Below are 6,000 nucleotides of genomic sequence, written 5' to 3'. Positions count from 1 at the left end.
AGTGAGTGCATAAACCTATACCTGTGTTAAAATTTTTAGAATTATACACTAAAAAAAGATCAAGATTACTATATGTTAATTAGAAAACAAAAAAGGAAACAATAAAATTCTGTAACACTTGAATTTGAAATTTTTGATAGAACGCTCAAAGACAAAAGAAGTTAAATGGATGATAAGAGTATATTTAAATGACATTGTAATATTATCATCATCTGTAAAAATTCATCATGTTGTACACTTATGATTTGTACACTTTTCTGAATGTGTGTTACACTTCAATAAAAAGTTTAAAAATATAAACAGTTTGCTCTAGTAGATGGGTTCCTTTACAGGTGAAAATAACGCTTTGATTGAATAATATGATAGAAACATCCCCTGCAGGTCCAGAGTTATGGCCTGATTTCAAACAACTGTAATCTTCTTTTTGTTGCTTCAAACTTTCCCTCATTTCAGGGAGGAGAAGGGGCATAACCACCACCTTTCTTGGCGTGAAGACATGACAATTCAAATACTCTGCTCTTCTGTTTCTCACTTAAAATATCACGTGACATCTGTGTGTCTGCTGATCCTGCTGACAGAGCAACGGCCACTTCCTTTCACTCTGTGAAAACTTACATTATTGCCACGTGCAAGTTGGACTGGGAGTGCTGATCTGGCCAAATAACTGAGTCTCAGTAAAATGCCTGATGATCCACTTATTCTAGAGTTTAATCATAATGCAGTATGTCTTGTATTTATACCATGCTTTATATTTTTGAGGGGAGGAATGGAGGAGTAAAGGAAGAAGAGATTTATTGAGTGTTTATTAAATGCCAGGTATGGTGTTCAGTGTTTTATATTTGTTATTTCATTAAATTCTCACAATTATCAATTTAGCTCAGGTTATTATCCCCCCCTTTTTTTCCACAAATGTGGGAAGTGGCTAGATTTTTCCAAGGTCTCAGAACAGGAATGACATAACCAGGACCCAGCTTGGTGAGCTTCAGAACCAGAATTAGCAAGGTAGCTATCGCCCCAATTCCTCTGTGGTGGCAGGAGGCCGTCCAGACCAAAAGTGCTCTCCACGATGAGGACAGTCGCCCCTCGGAGGCTGACAATACCTTTTGTCCTCAGAGATCCTGAGGCTAGTGTATGTGCCCCAATGTAGGGTGTGTTTGCTCCCAGGGAGTGACTACACCAGTGACTGACCGAGGCCATTAGTGTCAATACCATAGTACCTCAGCCTCAGGAACGCCAAACTCCATAAACATCCTATTGCTTCCGACACTCAGCCTGAATTCTGCGAAGTGATGGAAATTTGCCTTCAGTGACAACCTCCTCATCACAGGACTTGTGGACTCACATCCTTGGATTTCTTCCATGGACCAATTCCAGCTGGCCTACGTTTTGAGGGTTTATTTCAGATACCTTCCAGAACTTCGCCATGAAGAGACAGCAGGAGTCCTAGAGGGCTGTCATGGCAACCCCTGGACACCATCTTCAGAGTGCCCCGCGGCTGTTGGGCCAGATTTTGCACAGTTACACTTACACACGGAAGGCAAGCTCTTGCACAGGCACCCAGACCCCAGTAAACAGATCTAGTTTGATCACGCTAAGACTGCTGGCAGCAAGGTTTTAGGGAGCTGCTGGCTTCCTGGCGGCTGCTTGCCATATTTACGTGGGCCTGTACCTCTAGAGCCAGTGGGGAGTAAACAGCTATCCAACACTTGCATTTTGTCACAAAAAACTTCAGAGTTAAGTTTTATAAAGGCATTTCATGAGAAATTTGTATCAGTTGCCCTTCTCTCCCTAGAGTGAAGAGAGAAGGCTGAGGATGTCAGAGGTTCTCATTTTCATTTCCTCTGCCTCATGCACCGCCCTTGAAACAACGGCAGCACAAAGCCCAGCTACGCAGCATCCGCCTCCAAGAAGGGCAGCGCTGAGCCTGCCCAGCACCTTGTGCGGTGGGCATTTGTCTAGCGTGGTCACTGCAATTTTTACTGCGTCTCACGATGTGCACAGATGTGCTCGGTAAGCGTCCCAAGAGGAAAAGAGACTCAATATCCTTGTTCCCAAATGGCACTGCCTTATAGAATCACTTTCTGGACTACCTCCTTTGGGATCCTTTAGGCATTTAAAGTCTCTAGATTTTAGTGTTTTAACAAGGGTTTAATTACTAAGGTAAGTGTATGCACCTGCTAAGGCATTCCTAATTATTTGATAATGGTGCAATCTTTCTCAATACAGCCAGTTTTGTGGTGTAAGCTACACTAACGAAGCACACTGAGAGCACACATTCCCCCAATGTTGGGGAAGCATATTTAAATTAAATAAATTTGCAAAGGGCTGAATTTTTACCACTGGCCTCAACAATTATGCATCAGCATCTCATGCTGGAAGCCAGTGGGCATGGTGTCGGAATGAGACACACTTCCCATTACTTGTTCTCAAAGTGCCTTTCAGAAAAATTGTCACTCTTAAAATTTTATCCTTTCCAGATTGTTTTACATACCTCTCCTTGTTCCACCTTTGTCTTGAAAGGAAGAAAGAAAGAGAGAGAGAGAGAGAGAGAGAGAGAGAAAGAAAGAAAGAAAGAAAGAAAGAAAGAAAGAAAGAAAGGAAGGAAGAGAGAAAGAGAGAAAGAGAAAGAAAGAAAGAAAGAAAGAAAGAAAGAAAGAAAGAAAGAAAGAAAGAAAGAAAGAAAGAAAGAAAGAAAGAAAGAAAGAAAGAAAAAGGAAGGAAGGAAGGAAGGAAGGAAGGAAGAAAGGAAGAAAGGAAGAAAGAAAGAAACCCTAGCTTACATCTTTTGCTGTTCACTTGGCAGCAGTTCGCAGAAGCGCTGCTTGGACAGTGCTTGAGCAACCACTGTAATAATCAGAGCTGACATTTACTGAGTGCCTAGGCTGCGCCACACACTGTTCTAAGCCCTTATGCACCATCTGGCTTAATTCTTACACCAACCCAGTGAGGGAGCTGCTGTTCTGATTATCTTCACCCTATAGTTAAGGATGCCTTGAGGCGCAGTACAATTAAGTTAGCTGTCCAAAATATTAAGGCCAAAATATTAAGCGGTGGAATGGGACTAAAATCAAGACTTTCTAACCCAGAGCCCTTGCCCTGTATGTTTTCACACCAGTTGCTGTGCTAAGAGCATGCTCCTCGCCCTGCTTCATTGCCAGGCAAGCCCCTGTTCAGCCACTAAGATCCAACCTGGGCAACGTTTCCTTGAGGCCGCATTCAGTGACCAGCTTACCCATTTCCACAGTCCCTGTCCTCCTCCACAAGGGCGGCAGGAAAGATCACACACAGGCTTTGGATTCATATATCTGGGTGAGGTCGCAGTCACCCCACCTAACCGTGGGAGTGTCAGCAAGCTGTTTCACCTCTCTGAACTTGTCACTCTGTATTTTAGTTTTTTAATTCCATGTCACTCAAAGTGCAACTCTTGAATCAGCAGCAGCGTCACCTGGGGACTTGTTAGAAATGCAGAAAGTTGAGGCTTTTCCCAGACCTACAGGCTTTGCAGGGGGCTTGTTTGCAAGCCTGAGGAAATTCTGATTTAATGATGTCTCTGTGAAGTGCGAGTTTGCTGAGGACGGGGATTGCTCCTGCTTGCCTTCTGTAGGCCTAGCCCCTGGCACTGTACCGAGAATCTCCACTAGAGATTTGTCTGGGGGATGGGAAAGTGGATGGATGGGTGGATGGATGGATGGATGTACGGATGGATGGATGGATGGATGGATGGATGGATGGATGGATGGAAGTACCCCAGGGAAAGGTACTTGGCTGGGTTGGGAATCTGGGTTGGCTGTGGAAGGATCTTCAAGGTTTTAGATACCAACAATTACCTCTGCTTAATGTGTTCAGCTGCTGAGACAAAACCCCTGTCCTGGGTTTAAAAAAGCCTCTCTTCCCTCTTCCATCTCCCCAGAGCTTTATAGGAGTGGTGACAACCAGGGCCCCTGTAGACTTGCTTTAGTGCCTTCTTTTGGATTAATAAAATCTTTTTATCAGTCTCTTATTGGTTACCCAAGTGATGGCACCTTGATTTATTACAGAATGATACAAATGATCGCTTTTACTACTTCTCTGATAATACTGGAATCTTAGAACTCATTCATTGCATTTATACCCCTTCAGGCTTTTGCACTTATGTTGCATGTATTTTAATTCTATATACATTTTAAACCTCACAAGACATTACATTGTTATTTTATGGAGTCAGAATCCATTCATATTTACTCACATGTCTACATTTTCTGTTGCTCTTCATTACTTTCCACAATTTCGTGTTCCCCTCTGGGATCATTTTCCTTGTACCTGAAGAACTCTCTTTAGTATTTATTTTTTAGTGCAGGTTTGCAGGTGATAAATTCTGTTTTGTTTGCTTAGAAAGCATCTTTATTTTACTTTTATTTTTGAAGTGTATTTCTGATGGTATAGAATTATAAATTTGCAGTTATTTTCTTTTAATACTTTAAAGATGTCAATCCATTGTGTTCTGACTGCCATCATTTTGGGGGAAATGTCAGCTGTAAATCTTTTTGTTGCCCCTTTGAATGACTGTCTTTTTTTTTTTTTCCCTCTGAATGCTTTTAAGATTTCTCTTTGTCTTTGGTTTCAGCGATCTTACTATGATGTTGTCAGTGTGGCTTTCTTTACATTTGTTCTGCTCGAGGTGCACAGAGCTTCCTGAATCCATGGGTTGATAACGTTCATCAGTTTTAGGGACTTCCTGGCTATTATCTCTTCAAATATTGCTTCTACGTCATTCTCTGTCCCCTCTCCTTTTACGATTCTAATTACACAAATGTTAGATATTTTCAGAGTACCATATGTTTTCTTTTTTTATGAATATGATAATAAGAGGTAGGAATTGGAAAGGTAAGCTGAAGAATCTGGGTAATTAGCATGCTGCTTTCTTCATTTTTTAAATTTAATTTTTTAATTCAACTTTTAAAGGTTACACTCTGTTTACAGTTATGACAAAATATTGGCTATATCCCCTGTGTTGCACAGTACATCCCTGTAGCCTCTGTTACACGAGTGCCATGTGTTTTCAATGCTCTTTTCCTGGTCTTTCTTTTCTGTCTTTTCTTTCCATGTTTTGGTTTAGATGTCCCAGTTCACTGATCCTGTCTTCCATTTTTTCTAATCTACCATTTAACATCGATTGAGATTTCAATGTTTAGCATTATGTTTTTCTATTGAGAATTTTCAATGATCTTTATTATAGACTTAAGTCCCTGGTGAAAATTTTTGTTATTTTATTTATTTTGTTCATATTCTCCTCTCTGTCCTTCTTAAGGATATTATTACGTTATTCTGGATAACTTGTGGATTTGTTTCCGTGGTCTATTGTATTGTTTCACTTGGTCTTTGGTCATGTGGTTCTGCCTGTGTGTGTGCCTGATAATTTTTATTGAGTGATGAACATTATGTATAAAAACAGAGAAGTCCAGGTGATGTTATTCCTTCCAGAGAATGTTTATCCTCCCCCCCACTAGGCAGATGGAGTTGTGGCCGATCACCTTACACAGTCAGCAGCTAGAGGCTGGATTGCAGTCCTGTAAAGTCTCAGCCTATTTCTAGTTTGCCCCTGGTTCTCTAGGATTTTCAACTAAGAGCCTGGTCTGTTCTGCAGAGCCCTTACCCTGACAGATTTCAAACCCTAATTTTTGTCTCAAAACTAAAAATATGTCTACTCTGCTTTTTCAGAGGCTTTCTGCTTAGGTTTTTAGCCTCATACCACACACAGCCCCAGTATTTGGCAAAAGTGCTGAGGAAGAAACTGGCCTTCTGCTATGCTTGTCTGCAAGTTTCTGCCCAAAGCTCTGCTAGTTTTCCTGACTTCCAGCCTAGATTTCCAGCCTCCTGCCTGTGTTCAGAATTAGCAAATGCCTCCAGGGTAAACACAGCTGTAGAAGGGAAGCTTACCTTTTGTAGCTTCGTCCCTTTCTGGAGTCTTGGCCTTCTAGTTCTCATTGCCTCAGGAAGCCTCTAATGTCATCAGATGACTTC

At 41.4% G+C, this 6,000-nt stretch overlaps 1 pseudogene; it reads left to right on the top strand.

The window, feature by feature from the left end:
• The first annotated feature begins 1,991 nt into the window (after positions 1-1,991).
• The window catches only part of LOC102518504, a 29,836-nt pseudogene continuing 25,827 nt past the window's right edge, over positions 1,992-6,000 (top strand).

Source organism: Camelus ferus, chromosome 15 (assembly GCF_009834535.1).
Source record: "Camelus ferus isolate YT-003-E chromosome 15, BCGSAC_Cfer_1.0, whole genome shotgun sequence".
Classification (NCBI taxonomy): Eukaryota; Metazoa; Chordata; class Mammalia; order Artiodactyla; family Camelidae; genus Camelus; species Camelus ferus.
The sequence above is the reverse complement of the archived record's forward strand: the minus strand, read 5'-3'. Positions and strand labels throughout refer to the sequence as shown.